The 16,901-nt window shown below is 45.4% G+C and overlaps 1 long non-coding RNA gene across 1 annotated transcript; it reads right to left on the reverse strand.

Annotated features, from left to right (window-relative positions):
• Positions 1-11,849: 11,849 nt before the first annotated feature.
• Positions 11,850-16,811, reverse strand: LOC308571430. Its single transcript, XR_014001425.1, has 2 exons — positions 12,450-16,811; positions 11,850-12,305 (listed from the first exon to the last, which is right to left on the reverse strand). It is a non-coding gene; the product is annotated as an uncharacterized lncRNA (long non-coding RNA).
• Between the last annotated feature and the right edge of the window lie 90 nt (positions 16,812-16,901).

Consider the following 16,901-nt stretch of genomic DNA (forward strand, 5'->3'; position numbering starts at 1 on the left):
GTGCACAGGAGAGAGTGGGGAACCTGAGGAATTCTACAACACTGTTCAGTCCATTGCAAAGTACACACTATCATAATTAGGCATCCCAGAGTGAAGCATACCAGTATGTAGACACGCAATCTGTAGGAAGATCTGACCAGAGGTTTCAACTGGTCCAACATCATTTCCAGTAGCACTTACAGAACATAAAGATCATGGGCTGTTTCCTATCCCAGGGGCTTCGTTATTACATAGTATACCTCCTGTGTAAATGGGAGTTCATTAAGCCATTGTAGAGTTGGAAGGGACCCTGAGGATCATCTGGTCATAAGTCCCTGCAATGCATGAATATGCAGCTGTCCCATACGGGGATCGAACCTGCAGCCTTGGCGTTATCAGCACCACGCTCTAACCAGCTGAGCTATCATAGGTCGCAGCCCATAGGTGTTCCTAGAAACATTCTTTGTTTGTCTAAACCAGGGATGAGGAACCTGTGGCCCTACAGCCTCCCAAGCCTCAGCTAGCATGGGCAATGGTCAAGGATGATGGGAGGTGTGCTCCAGCCTCATTGGGCGGGCCATAGACTCCACATCACTCGTCTAAACCATGAGGAAAAACGACTATGCTACAGGGACGATCACTGCTGTTTGAGTAACAGGGAATCTGTGGCTCTCTGAACTACAACTTCCTTCATCCTTGATCATTGCTCGCTGGGGACGATGGGAGGTGGAGTGTTTTTTCGTATGCAGGGAATGTGTCTCAGAAATTTGAAAACGCCTCTTGCTTGCCAGAATGGAAACTACAGAGGGATGTGGTAAGCGCTTGCAGAAACTAGGTACAGTGGTACCTCTGGTTAAGAACTTAATTCGTTCTGGAGGTCTGTTCTTAATCTGAAACTGTTCTTAACCTGAAGCACCACTTTAGCTAATGGGGCCTCCAGCTGCTGCCACGCGATTTCTGTTCTCATCCTGAAGCAAAGTTCTTAACCCAAGGTACTATTTCTGGGTTAACGGAGTCTGTAACCTGAAGCGTCTGTAACCTGAAGCGTGTGTAACCCAAGGTACCACTGTAAAAATGTTGGAATTTTGGTGTTTTTAGATATTTTTGTCATTTATGTGTTTGCTACCACTGGCACATGGCTGTCCAGAATTGGTGGGGTGATGGTTCTCTACTCCAGGGCTATAGCTTAGTGGAAGAGAACTTGCTTTGCATCCATGTTCAATTCAAAGGATCAGGCAGCAGGTGAAGGGAGAGTCACTGTTAGACAGCCTTGAGCTAGGGGGAGAACCAGTCTGTTCCCAATTTAAGACAGATTTCTATCATCCCCGCTGGGAATATTGTGTTCCCTATAGAAATCTTCGCGTCTCTACACTTCCCCCAAATCTGAAAGTGCACCCCTTTTGCTAGGTATACTCAAATTAAATCCCTGCACCAAACCTTCCTGTAAACCCTTCCTGGTTGGCTTTTTATCTCTGTCTGGTTCTTTTAAAAATATCCCACACCCTATCTCCATAGCAGCAATCGGTTAATTTTAGACAACGCTCACTAAAAATTCCTTGATGTGGAGATGGCTCACTTCTGGATCATTGGTCCGTGTGACATTGGGGACCTGTTGGTCTGCGGTCCGAAGCGTTGGTGGCTACAGCAGAAGAGCTCAACCTGAGCCAGGATAACGCCCTGAAACATCATCTTGCTGCTTCAGGAGGCAGGAATCATGATACGCAATGGTGATGGGGATATTTATTTGTGCTTCTTGCTTCGGGTCTGAATTGAGAGCCATATTGTTCATTGGAAGGAGTAATACATCAGGGATACATCAGGGATCTAGCCCACCATACAAAGGTAAAGTTTACGTTCATTGCTCCGCCCGTTTTGGCTTCTGGCTCTGCCCAACATTGGCATGTGGCCCCCAGAAGGTTGCACAAAAGGAAATGTGGCCCTGAGGCTGGGAAAGGTTTCCCATCCTTGACATGAGATAGCTACATTTGGACAACGGTAAAAAAGAAATAACAACAACAATAATAGCTAACACCATTTTTTAAGCCTTTGTATCTTCATGGGGCTACAGAATACAGTGGTACCTCAGGTTACATACGCTTCAGGTTACAGACACCCGCTAACCCAGAAATAGTACCTCGGGTTAAGAACTTTGCTTCAGGATGAGAACAGAAATTGTGCTCCAGCGGTGCAGTGGCAGCAGGAGGCCCCATTAGCTAAAGTGGTGCTTCAGGTTAAGAACAGTTTCAGGTTAAGTACGGACCTCTGGAACGAATTAAGTATTTAACCCGAGGTACTACTGTAGACTCTACCCATCGACCTCCCTTTTAGGAAAATAACATGTACTGTAGTTTAGTCATTTTCCCAGCTAGCATAGAAAAATCATTTCATTCACCGCCTTTCCCGTGTTGGGCATCAGAAAACAGTGGTGAGCCTCAGAAGTCTGTGGCGCAGCAATGAAACTGCTAGCACATTTGCAAAGCTAAGCAGGGCCCAGTATGGTTTCAAATTGGATGGGGGACCTCAGGTGGAGATTTGGGGGGCGGGTTTGAGATTCTGTGATTCTATGTTAACTTGGCCAACTGTCAGAAGCCTGTATTACAGGAGTGGGTAACCTTTGGCCCCTCTGCATGTTGCTGAACCACAACTCCCATCACCCCTGGCCATTGGCCATGCTTGCCAAGGCTGATGGGAGTTGTAGTTCAGCAGCATCTGGAAGGCCAAAGGCTCCCCACACCTGTTAGAATAAACTGCCCCTTGCACCTGGGATTAGATTTCACCAGCGTTTACTCATCTGGTGCCCTCTGGATGTTTTTGGACCTCAGGCCCCAGCCTGCGCATGATTATAGGCCAAAACACTTAGAGGGCACCGATTTGGTGAGCAGAGTTTCTGACTTACACGGAACTGCAGGTTCATTGGAATTTTGCCATGGAATTTTGCCATGGAACCTCTTCCCCCATAGCTGAAGCAATGAGCCTAGCCAAGAGTTTGGTGCTTTTGTTGCCATCCACCGGCAGCTCCAAAGCTCTTTCTGGGAACGGACAACAGGAATCCCTGTATTCCTAGACTGATCAGAGCAGTCAGCCCCCGACTTCCTTTCTTTTATGCCTTCAACATCCCCTTTTCATCTGCTTCAAAGCTTCAGCAGAAGCACTGCAATTATCATTTCTGGACCCTGCTGCACTATACAATGGTACCTCAGGTTACATACGCTTCAGGTTACAGACTTCGCTAACCCAGAAATAGTACCTCGGGTTAATAACTTTGCTTCAGGATGAGAACAGAAATCGTGCTCTAGCGGTGTAGCAGCAGCAGGAGGCCCCATTAGCTAAAGTGGTGCTTCAGGTTAAGAACAGTTTCAGGTTAAGAACAGACCTCCAGAACGAATTAAGTACTTAACCCGAGGTACCACTGTATATCTAAAGCAGGTATCATGCCACTTTAAACAGCCATGGCTCCCCCCAAAGAATCCTGGGAACTGTAGGTTGCTAAGAGTGCTGAGAGCTCTTAGGAGACCCCTGCTCCCTTCATAAAACTAAAATTCCCACTGTGGTTTAACAATCATCTTCCCACAGAAGTGTAGCTCTGTGAGGAGAATAGGGGGTCTTCTGCCTCCTTTGGTGCCACTGCATACTGCATTCTTTAGGTGGGATGGGCACACCATGCACATGGCTTCTCCCAAGGAATCCTGGGAAATGCAGTTCCCCTCACAGGCCTACAATTCCCAGCATCCTTAGCAAACCACAATTCCCAAAATTCAACCTGGCCTTTGAATGATTTGACATCCGATGCTCTTTTAAATGTGTTGTGAGAGGGTGAGATTTCTGGCTTGTTTTTGTTCTCATTTTTATTATGTGTTTTGTTTTTATATATTGTAATTTTATGTTGTGATCCGCCTTGAAATCTACAGCTGTAGGGTGGTGTACAAATGTAATTCATATCAATGAAAATATGTTATTTGCACTGGCATACTTTATAGTGTTTGTTTTCATCAGACCACCGGGTGAAAATTAAAAACTCAGGAATGTTGAAGCGCGCCAGAACTGCAATCGAATTATAGGCAGGCAGGCAGGCAGGAGCTGGGGAAACCGACACAGAGATGTGAGCAGAGACTGCAACATGAACTGACATATAAATGAATAGAGGTTAAACCAAGATGATGGTGAGTCAACTTAAATGCACACACGCACACGCTTCCCCTACCATCAAAATGCCCAAGGCTAGAGTTAGCCCTCAACTGTCTTGCAGAGTGAGAAGCAGGATACCAAGAGAACCTCACTGTGAGTGTGCCTTTGTCCCCAAAAGGGCTGTCTAAAGGGTGCAACCTGGGGTGGACGCGTTCAATCCATCAGCTGATTGGGTGGCAATTACAGCGATCCCTGTCGAACTTTGACAGGTGTCAATCACCTGGCATTCTTAAGACACCAAGTGGTTGACAGGAGGGGCGGTCTCACCCTACTGTCAAAGTTGGCCTTCGCAGGGTGTGGGACTGAGGCGATCTGCCCCCCCCCCCCCGGCCCACAGCTTGCAGCGAGGCCAATGGGCAATGAGAAAGGTTGGCCCTTGGGGAGAGGGACATGCTGCAAGCGTTGGCAAGAGGTGGGCATTTTACCCAGTCCCAACCCACCTGCACCCCTTGCAGAATTAGACCTAAATTTGAAACCTGAGAACGTTTCAAAATCTCACGTTTTGATTCCAAAATTCAAACGTGAGAGATAAAGGTGCCTACTGGATAGTGTTAAGACCAATAAAAGATGGTGGAGGTGACTAAGGTTTACCAACTTCAGCAGGTCTACTCTGAGTAGGGCTTAGCTTGAGTACCACCCACCTTGTCGACTGACTTCCAGGCAACTTTGTTAAATATCGGGCCTCCAGATCTAATGTTGTTTCTACGCTTTTGTGGCTGTCAAAACCTCATGAGCTTAACATTAGAATGCTGCATTCAAACGGCAGAAGAAATATTTTATTTTTTGTGGTTTGCTTGAGAACTACCTCCCCCCCCCCCCGATTCATTTCAATGCTGCTCCTGAACGGCAACTTTTCCAAAGAACCCAGAAACCCCGCGTTCCTGCTCTTCCTGCTAGGTTCTCTCTTGCCCTGCGAGAGAAAGAGGCATTGCTGGCTTGCAGAGTCCTTTCTCCCCACCCTTTCTGGTAGATGAGTCTGCAGAGGGCAACCCAACCTGTAAAACCAACTCTGGAAGCGTAGTGGGGTGACTCACATACCCATTGGGCAGGGAGCAGCATTTTTCTCGTCTTTCTGGAACAAGACCGAGACCTCAATTTGTAGCAGTAGGTGGCAAACACACAGCAATACAGAGCCATTACTTCCCCCGCTCCCTCTTTTGGCCTACGAAGGGAATAGGCCTAGCGCATGAGACTGAGGGGTGTGGTGCTGGCCACATGTGTGGTTTTTGTGCCTGTGGCTCCCCTCACCTGCCTCTCCTGAAAGGGCACCTGTTCCATTAAGCAAGCACAGACCTGTCTTTTTTTATATAAAAAACACATGACCTTGTATCGGGATCAGGGAGTGATGGCGGCAGGGGAACACGCCAGAGGAACGGCTGGGAACCTGCCATTAAAAACCTATTTGGGACCTGAAATGCTTTGCGCCCAAAGGCCTGCTTGGAGGCGATAGGGAGCAGCAAGCAAAATGGAGGCAGTTTGGAGCCAGGATATACCTGAGTCTCCTGAGGGCCATGAAGAACTGGAGATGCTGTTGGGACTCCAACTCCCGTCAGCAAGAATGTGGTCAGAGCAGAATTAGACTGAACCTTGCATTGTATAAATATAAGTTTGTAGGGAACTTCACAGAAACTATATAAGAAATATGTAACTATGCGGTATAAGATAATCAACAGATAAAGTAAAGAGAGACTAATTGGAAGTCATTTTTAATTTCTTGTTTTACAAGTTTTACAATCGTTCACATCATTGGGAGTACAAATGATGTCGTTATAAGAATTGTGTTGTTTCATATACAGTGGTTCCTCAGGTTAAGAATTTAATTCATTCTGGAGGTCTGTTCTTAACCTGAAACTGTTCTTAACCTGAGGTACCACTTTAGCTAATGGGGCCTCCTGCTGCCGCTGTGTGATTTCTGTTCTCATCCTGAGGTAAAGTTCTTAACCCGAGGTATTATTTCTGGGTTAGTGGAGTCTGTAACCTGAAGCGTATGTAACCTGAAGCGTCTGTAACCCGAGGTACCACTGTATTCCTATTGTCTGTTTGTCAATTTATAGTTTGTTTATTTGATTGTATGTTTGTTGGTTGGTTTGTCTGCTTTCCTGGCATAAATGTATCTATTTTAAAACAATAAATATATATTTTAAAAAAAGAAAAGAAAAAAGAATGTGGTCAGGGACGATGGGAGTTGTGGTCCTGAAATACCCAGGTGCATGGTCCTTCTTGCAATTCCAGCGGCCACTAACTCTGCATTAGAGAGAGAGAGAAATAACCTTCCTCCTAATGTGTCATGTCTTCTTCACTTTCGGGCTGCAAACCCTGAGAATTGCATCTAGCATCCTTAGGAAGCTGCTGAGGCCATCACAACCTGCCAGGGGCCACCTCCAACACCTGTCATGGACTCCCTTTTTAAAAAAAAAATCCCATGGTGCTTAGCGTTAGGCAGCTGCCATTTAATTTCCCCACAAGGCCCTTGACACAGTCTCACTCTGTGGAAAATTTCCATGGAGGAGTGCTGCTAGGCAAGGAGGGTATAGAAAGGGACACACGCACCCCACTGTTATGTACTGAAGTTCTCACCCTGGGCCAGCAGGGGGATACTGTAGATAGTTCAGGTCCACATATGCAAATAAGGGATCCAAAGTGACGTTCAGTGATTGGATAGTTACAGAAAATGGTTACTGTTGCGTTCTAGTGGAGCTCTATATAAGCAGGCTGGCTGAACGCTTCAGTTCAGTTCTGTTCTGGCCTGTGAATAAACAAGAGCTGTTTGAATAATCGCTGTTTCGTCTGATATATTCATCCGCAACTTAACACCCACTGAGGGTATTACCCTCAAAGGGCTGAGGCTGGCCCTGCTGGAAACCTCTGCCATTTGTAATTCCTAAAAACAGAACCTATAAATTTTAGTGAAACAAACAAATATGATAAGACGGCACGAAAAGAAACACACCACCATTCTTTTTTAATGTGAACACAAAACATCAAATAGCCAGATATATCCACTGATGATCACATATATTAGAAGGGATGAGGAACCAGTGGCCAGGCATTGCTGGACCAATTCTCATTGTCCCTGACTACTTATGGGGGCTGATGAGAGTTGGGAGTCCCAAGAACATCTGGAGGTTCACTGGTTCGCCACCCCTGTATTAGAATAAAGGTATATTGGCATAACCATTTCAATCTTTAGAAATACATGTGTCCTGAAGGATATCGGAACACGGGAACCTTTAATGAAGAACTGGTATTTGCCAGAGGAACCTGAGCCAGGATTTCCTCAGTAGTGGGGACCCTCTTGGCTCACTGACAGAAACCTTCCAACCATCGCGTCTTGGGGTGCCCTTTTGGGTAGGAATAAGTTGACCTCTGCTCAACCACACTCCAGTTTTAGGTCACATATCATTATTCCTCAGGAGTCCCTATATTTCAGGTTATTCATTTCAAAGGGTCTATCACTTATCCAGAGTGGATTCCCTACGATGGTTAGATGGCACCTTGTACGCCTCCTTCCAGCAACTCCTGAGCCAAGCTGGTGCCAAATGTACAGTGGTACCTCAGGTTACATACGCTTCAGGTTACAGACTCCGCTAACCCAGAAATAGTACCTCGGCTTAAGAACTTTGCTTCAGGATGAGAACAGAAATCACGCGGCGGTGGCACGGCAGCAGCGGGAGGCCCCATTAGCTAAAGTGGTACCTCAGGTTTAGAACAGTTTCAGGTTAAGAACGGACCTCCAGAACGAATTAAGTTCTTAACACGAGGTACCACTGTTTTGCTCTGCTTTCCTTTGGACCAAGGCAGTGAGGCAGAGAGGGGATCTTGTCAGGGCACCCCAGGATCCCTATAAATGTTGCTCAGGCTTGTGCTCCAGAGAGTTCACTTTGCTTCTGCTAATGCAGCACAAATGCCGGAGGCAGCAGTTACAAGTTACCAGTCTCTGCAGCAGCCACAGCAGGCGCTGTGATTCTCCAGAAGTTCAATTTCACCCCCGGAGGCGCACTCCATTGTCTTTTGAGGCCGACAGAAGCCAACAATAACTTAGTTGGATACAACCCCGAGTGACCCCGAGAGCCAGTGTGGTGTAGTGGTTAAGAGCGATAGACACGTAATCTGGGGAACCGGGTTCGCGTCTCCACTCCTCCACATGCAGCTGCTGGGTGACCTTGGGCCAGTCACACTTCTCTGAAGTCTCTCAGCCCCACTCACCTCACAGAGTGTTTGTTGTGGGGGAGGAAGGGAAAGGAGAATGTTAGCCGCTTTGAGACTCCTTAAAGGGAGTGAAAGGCGGGATATCAAATCCAAACTCTTCTTCTTCTTCTAGGGCTTACTCCCAGGTAAATGTGTATAGGAGTACATGCTGAAGCAAGTCTGAGTGCTCAATAAACATATTGGGGTGGGGATGTCAGATCAAATATTCAACTAATAGCAACCCCTGCAAGATAATCTGGGCTGCATCTTGTTTGTTTCCTGCTTGGCAGGGGGTTGGACTCGATGGCCCTTGTGGTCTCTTCCAACTCTATGATTCTATGATTCTATGACTTACTATTAACAAACAAACCAATGGGTCTCTACTAGGTTCACATACCAAAGGCACTCATTCCTTTGCTTAAGAAGGTAATAAAGGAGCAACTGATAACCAAGCAAGATTTTCAGCACAGATCAGAACCTTTTAAAATTGAAGCAAAGGGATCTATACCTTTGCCATGCATAAAACATGCTGCTTCTTTTTACCATTTAAACGTATCCGAAAGCAAGCCTTGAAAAATATTGCTGAGAGTTTGAAGGCTGATTTGCCATCCTTGTTTTGGTCAATTTCACAGTGATCACTGAAGCATACTGAATGTTATATTAAATTAAATGATGAAATGAGACTTCCCCCCAATAGCTGAGCTTGCAAGATGAAAGCAAAACACTTTGGGATCAGCTCACTTGTGTTCAAGACTGCAAGAGCTTAGTATATTTATCATCGGTTTACTTTTAGCAAAATCATCTAGCAAACCCAAGGTTTCATTGTTTTAAGTAATTCGAAACATATAATTTCACTTGCTGACTGACCATTCCTTTGCTAAATGGGTTGTTGATGAATGGACCAGGATGGTCAGTTGATCCCTCATGAATGGGATCTAACAGAGGAGCATGTCTCATTCCTCCCTGTTTTTGAACGAAATCTCGAATTTGGAGATGGTGACGAGGGAGGAAGCAGGGGAGTGCACCGAGTTGTGTCCTTTGAAGATGAAATATACTCAGAGTCGCAAAGTGATTTCATGCTCTTTATTCAGCTCATAGTGGTGAGGAGGAATGAATGAATGTCCCCTCACAGTATCTGCTTTATATACATTATTTACACAATGGGCTGCACATGATTGGCTAATTCCGGAATTCTACTGTAAGCCAATCAGGTTGTGGATTCACTTCTATCTGGAGCAGGATTGGGTGGTTCCTGCCAACCAATCATACTGCTGCATTGTTCTAGGACCAATCAGACTGCTGCATTCTGAATCCTATTGTTCTAGGACCAATCAGACTGCTGCAATTTGGATCCTATTGTTCTAGGACCAATCAGACTGCTTCAGTTTGGATCCTATTCAACTCAGTACATAACAGAAGACAAGACAGAGCTCAGGAGCCTTGAAGTTGCCCACTGAGTTCCTAAATAGCAAACTAAGTACGCATGCAGGTCACAGCATCCTCTGTGATAGTGAGGTGTTCTGTATTTCTATTTACAATTATAGTAATTATTTCTAAACTTGCATCTAAACACAAAAAACAGCATATGCACATTTTAAGCAAATAACCATCCTCTTCTGGTGACATGTAAGGGGCTGCCTTAAGCTCAGTTTGATAGCTGCCAGAAATCTTCCCCGTGGAATTATTTCCAAGTCCATCCAGCTTCATTGCCTTCAGATTGTTAGGAAAGATCCTCTTTCCCAGACTTCTGAGATTGCTCCCCAATTTTAGTTGTTGCTTATGTTAGGTGAGACAGTGTGCCATTTTGTGTGTGTTTGATGTTAGCGTTTTGCTTTCTATATTGTTTCGATGTTAAAATTTGCCTTGTGAACCTTTTTGAAGGCCAAATGGCAGGATATATTTTAGCTTAATTTTTTTTTATAAAACCACAAATAAATTTTACCTTTTCCCCCTAGATTAAAACCACAGCGTTCCCAGGATCCTACCACCACCTTGGGACGCTTCCATCATGTATGTAACCAGGATCCCATTGCCCAAACCAGATATATCAACTCAGTAATGTGGCAGGACAAAGCCACTGGTGAAACAGATTTTGCACTTACGACGGCTAAAGCAACATCCCTATTCCAAGAGATACACGTACCAATGAAAATGGAATGGCCACAAACAATGCAATGCCAGCAAGGCACTAAAGGAGGTGCAAATACACCAGAATCCCAGTAGGGGGTGCTCTGCCAGCCATAAAGCCCTAGCCACTGGTTTTATGAACCTTGACCTTGCAGACACCCACCGGCTGCCAATAAGCTATTGGGTCCAGTTCAAGGTTCTGATCTACAAAGCCCTTCAACTGGCGATCATTACCTGCAGCATCACCTTCCTCATTCACTAAGATTAACCAAGGAGGCTTCTCTTGGTTGTGCCATTTTGGAGAAAAATTTGGTAGTAATCAGACAGAGGGCCTTCTTGGTGCTGGCCCCGTCTCCGTAGGCTCAGATAGGCAGACACTATTGATGTTTTGGCATATTCTCAGGCCTCTGCTGATATTTAGTCCCAGAGGTTTCATTATGTCAATCTGGCCTAGCTGGATGCTGTATTTTAATATTTGCATTGCAGTTTTAATATCTTAAATTATATCACTTAATTGTACAGTATTAGGGGTTTTTTGTGAATGTTGAACGAAGCAACAAACTTGACAGAAGAGGGCCTTTGGAAACCAAGTTTGCCAATATTTCATCTAGTCTGCTTTGGAATCAAGTCTTCCAACATTTCTTCTACGGCAAAGGGAATAGTTGTGTATGATAAACACCATAACACCACATATTATTGACAGAGAGACGAGAGGCCCCTGGTGTAACAAATGCCTTGAGTGTTGTGACACAGAACTAAGCTGGGGGTGTACTAGGGATGGGCAATATAGCGTCCAAAACTGGTTTGAAGTCCATATTGTGATATCGGTTTCATAATTGTTGACCTTGCAATATATCACAAATCATGTGTGTGCGTGTGTTTGCGCGCTACACAAAAATCACAATGTGAGGAAAACCGTGAAGCCAGCCAACACCTCTACCTCTACATAGCTCCATCCTTACTTCAGACATTGTGATATGTCATTATATCACCATGTTTGGCAGGTGATATGTCAAAAGTGCAAGTAGATAAATAGGTACCACTCCGGTGGGAAGGTAAACGGCGTTTCCGTGCATTGCCCTGGTTCGCCAGAAGCGGCTTAGTCATGCTGGCCACATGACCCAGAAGCTGTACACCGGCTCCCTCGGCCAATAAAGCGAGATGAGCGCCGCAACCCCAGAGTCGTCCACGACTGGACCTAATGGTCATGGGTTCCCTTTACCTTTACCTATATCACAATATTGAAAACCAGGAATCACCCAACCCTAGTGTGTACATTTGCACAATCATTCTCCAACTGAGGTTCAAACACCCATTTTAAAGAGCAGAAAGGGGAGTGGGGAGATGCAAAAACAGACTGTAATACGAAGTGAGGCTTCTCAAACACTGTGCTTTACTAGTTTATTGATGTATTACACTTAAATCACACTCTTCTTTTGGAACAGCTTACACAGGCGTTCCCTGGCACGCTTCCCTTACAGCGCTGATCAACCAGTGACCTGTTAGTGGTATAATCACATGACACCCATGGGGACCGGGTAGCTGGCAAAAAAGTCCACTGAAGTATGGGGTTCTGCTAAAGGAAGACAGATTTTCCTAGAGAGGGTTAATCAGCTATTAGGAGGAGCACAACACCTTTGGCTGAGCCTTTGGGCAAGACAGGGTGGGGTGGGGGGTTTGACTGGGCCAGGAAAAAGATATTTGCACCGCACTCTAGTCAGAGCAATGGCAAAGTGTTGCATGTGCTCCCCAACAACAGTGTATTATTAAGGGGGCATAATGCCACAAGCAAGCTATTTGGTCCCTCTAAATCAGTGGTGGCCAAACTTGGCCCTCCAGCTGTTTTTGGACTACAACTCCCATCATCCCTATCTAACAGGACCAGTGGCCAGGGATGATGGGAATTGTAGTCCCAAAACAGCTGGAGGGCCAAGTTTGGCCACCACTGCTCTAAATCAAGTGTGGCAAACCTGCTGACCTCCTGATATTTGCTGGACTACAAGTCCCATTTACTAAGGCTGATGGGAACTGTGTCAAATAGCATCTGGGAAGCCACAGGGCTAGCCTAGTGTTTCCCAATCTTGGGTGTCCAGCTGTTTTTGGACTACAGTTCCCATCATCCCTGACCACTGGTCTTGCTAGCTAAGGATGATGGGAGTTGCAGTCCAAAAACAACTGGAGAAACACTGGTTTGGGAAACACTGGGCTAGCCACTCTCGTTCTTGACCATGGCACGGCATCCTGGACCGTTTCAGCAATCTGAAGAGCCAAGAAGTCTAAGGGAGCCTCTGAGCTTGTGTTCTCGCTGATCCAGCTTCCGTGGTACATGGCAAATTGCTTTCAAAAAACGGAAGCCTGGGAGTGCCATGAAACATGACACAGGAATCTGCTGATCAGAGATGGGAATACGGAGTTTTAAACAAACCCAAAACCAATGGACAGACTTAGCAAAGGCATGAATCCAAGGCATGAATCCCCAACAGAGACTGTAAGCATCAATAGCCAGGACCTGAAAAGTTGTATTTACCGTATTTTTCACTTTATAAGATGCACCGGACCACAAAATGAAAGTTTTTGGAGGAGGAAAACAAGAAAAAATATATTCTGAATCTCAGAAGCCAGAACAGCAAGAGGGATCGCTGCGCAGTGAAAGCAGCAATCCCTCTTGCTGTTCTGGCTTCTGGGATAGCTGCGCAGCCTGCATTCGCTCCATAAGACGCACACACATTTCCCCTTACTTTTTTAGGAGGGAAAAAGTGAGTCTTATAGAGCAAAAAATACGGTATTTGCTTTTTAAGGCGCTAAAGCATATGTTCTTTTCATGACCTCCTCTCAGAGCCAAACTAGACCTGAAGTTAAAAGCCTTTTGCATTTTTTTTTTTTTAATGCAAGTTAATTACAAAATCCTATCAGCATACTTAGGGGGCCGATAATTAACGGGATCAGAGCAGACGTAGAAGGGAAATTTAACCTTTTCATCCCATTCTGCAGTCTTGAAGGAAAGCCCTCTTGAACATGGTGTGAGTTTGTTGGAGATAAGTGGGTAAAAACATCATCCTCTAAAAGCAAAGGCAGTAAGCCCACAACTTGTGCACCTTTAACTTTAACTTGTGCACCTTCAAGTATTACACACGTGGAAAAATTAAAAAGAGTGCAGGGTTCCAGGAAAAATGTTGTTGGCAATCCCAGCCACCATTGAAGCCAATGTGTTTTGACTATACGCAACTTTGGCTTTTAGACGCGATCGCCGGAACGTAACTCCTGCATAAACTTCTGGTTTACAGCCCCAATTACAGAAGATTTTCCTCCGGACTGTGACATGGGAGGAATTCGCTCTCCATGCCTGCACTAATCCCGTTAATTATCAGCACCCTCTGCCCCCACCCCTCAAAGCTGATGCAACCTGCATTTTAAAAAACCAGCACGTCAAGTCTGTGGCTTGGCTCTGAGCCCATATTCTGCGCATACGTGGGGTGGGTCCCAGTTCTGCGAAGAAGTACAACTTGAAAGGAGGGATGTTTTTGGGAAAAACTCAGTTTTTCATTTGAGCTCAGGGGAAGTACTGTATGCAGAGAACCGATCCGGAAAAAAGCAACACCGTATTCAAATAAATCTAGGCATTTACAAGGAGATTTGACACTCCTTTTGGATTATTTTATCGAATCCCAGCATCCAGGAAAATATTTCTTTTTAAATTTTTGCAATTTGACACATTTTGCAGATGTAAATACAACCAGCTTGGGCTGAACACAAGAGCTGGACAACTCTTAAGAGTTGCATTTTAGCATACAGGTGTGCTCTTGGGATTAAATGAAAGACTAGTTTGAACAGCCTGCTCAGCTATCTATTTCGCTGTAAATTAGGAAGTCGCCTTACAACAGGGACAGAGGCTTTTCGTCCATCTGTTTCCAACCTGGGAGATTTATTTTATTTTGTTTGCACGCAGAGCCTATCAACACGAGGCTTTCGCTAGTGCACGCTTCGTTTTCTGCGAAGAACCTGCCTCACACAAGGTCAGAGACAATTTTGTCCATCTAGGCCTGGGTGGAGAACCTGCAACCCTCTATATCAGGCACGCAGAAACATCTCTGGGTGTTCCTGAACTACAACTCCCACCATCCACCCCTGCAGTGGCCATGCTGGCAAGGGCTTTTGGGAGTTGTGGTTCGGCAACAAATAGAGGGCTTCCCCCATCCCTGGCCTAGCATAACAGTGTTGTCTATTCTGACCGGCAATGGCTCTTCCTGCGCCTCAGGTATCATCCGATCCTTTCAGCTGAAAAACACCAGGGCCTGAACCTATCCTGGAAGAGTCGCCCAGAGTGGCTGGGGCAAACCAGTCAGATGGGCGGGGGTACAAATAATAAAATTATTGTCATTATTATTAACTACTGCAGGCAAAGCATGGTCTGCACCTACTGAGTTATGGGTCTTCTTCCTAAATTGCACCCTATTGACACATGAAACCGGCAGATTTCATGCAAACCTGTGCCAACTCCCAGCCTGGGCGACCTTTCTGCATATACTGTATTTTTCCATGTATAAGTCTATATTTCCCCCCAATTTTTTAAAGTTTAAAATTGGGGGTCATCTTATACATGAAACGTTGCAATTAATTATTTCTTACTTTGGGGCTCAAACAATTGGGGTGGTCTTATACATGGGGACGTCTTGTACACGGAAAAATACGGTAACTCTTTGGCTTGGCTTTCTGAATGTCACGGCAAGTAACAGTGGGTTTCTCTGACCCATGTCAACTAATTCAGACTGAAGCAATCAGGTGACTTCAAGTCAGCATGGATCAGCTGAAAACTACAGGCTTTCGTATTCTGATGGGGCTGGGAGCCATGATATTTTATGTCAGCATTCTCAAATAGTTATTATGCAGCTAGAGCCACAACTTCTCCCCAAAATTCACCTAAACATTACATTTTCATGAATCCTGACCAGAGATTCATTAAGTGCTCCACCTGCTGGTCAAAGAGTCAAACTGCACTGCAGCTTATTTCATTCTGATTTTTTCCCCTTTCTGCCAACACTCTGATGGAGCTGTTGCCCCTGGAACTAACTGAAAGCACACCAGTGCAGGTAGATAAAAAGGTACCGCTGTGGCAGGAAGGTAAACGGCGTTTCTGTGCACTCTGGTTTCCCTCACGGTGTCCCATTGTGCCAGAAGCGGTTTAGTCATGCTGGCCACATGACCCGGAAAGCTGTCTGTGACAGGATAGTCATTTAGAGGCCTGTTAAGAGAAATCTAAAATAGAGGTCTGTTGTGATTGTTGTGGAGTAAGGGGGATTTTCTTTTCTTACTTAGTATAATCTGGACGGACATTATTTACATACACGTTGTGTTATTCATAAAACTCCATAGCGTTTTGCTGTTTTTTATCTCATTAATCCTCACAGCAACTTTGCGAGGGAGGCCGTTCCAGCCCCCATTTTACAGATGGGAACACTGAGGCTGAGTGCACACAAGCTTACCCAAAGATCGCCAGTGAGCTTTGCAGCTGAAATTATTGTGATTTCCCACATCCATATCCAAACTTGTTTTGCTTTTTTTCTTTAAAAATCACATTCTATTATGGGTTGCTATAGGGAAAAAAATGGTTTGGCTTGGTAAAGTTGTAGCCCTAGAGTCCTGGGACAATTCTCTCCCTCCAAGGCTCTTATCAGTATTAATTGGCAAGATATCCCAAGGAACTCAAGGGACCAAACATGGGTTTTCACTGTTCTGTCCTCACAAGAACCCTGTGAGGTAGGTTAGGCTCAGGAGAGAGAGGGACAGGTGATATGGTCAGCCAGGTAGATTTGAACCCAGGCCCAAAGCCAGGGCTACAGCATGCCTTCTCATCAGTGTTGACGTTTCTGTGTCTAAGCCCTATACGGCTTAGGACCCTCGTAGCTACGGGACCGCCTCTCCTGGTATGTCCCACAGAGGAACTTACGGTCTTCAAATAAAAACATCCTGAAGGTCCCAGGCCACAGAGAGGTTAGGCTGGCCTCAACTAGAGCCAGGGCTTTTTCGGCTGCGGCTCCGATCTGGTGGAACGCTCTGTCACAAGAGACTAGGGCCCTGCGGGACTTGACATCTTTCCGCAGGGCCTGCAAGACAGAGCTGTTCCACCAGGCCTTTGGTCAGGGCGCAGCCTGACTCCCTCCTTTGGCAATCTTCACAGAACTTTAGCTTAATGGTTGCCATCAATTTGATTTTAATTAATTTTTATAATGAATTGTTTTTAGAATGTTGCACTATTTTATTGTTGTTAGCCCCCCTGAGCCCGGCTTCGGCTGGGGAGGGCGGGATATAAATTATTATTATTATTATTATTATTATTATTATTATTATTATTATTATTAGGGTGGGAGGCTGGCTAGAGAGGGGACCCCTCACCCCGCAATGGAAACGAAACCATCCCTAGAGGA

This window comes from Podarcis bocagei (assembly GCF_964188305.1).
Source record: "Podarcis bocagei genome assembly, chromosome: 13".
Taxonomy (NCBI): Eukaryota; Metazoa; Chordata; class Lepidosauria; order Squamata; family Lacertidae; genus Podarcis; species Podarcis bocagei.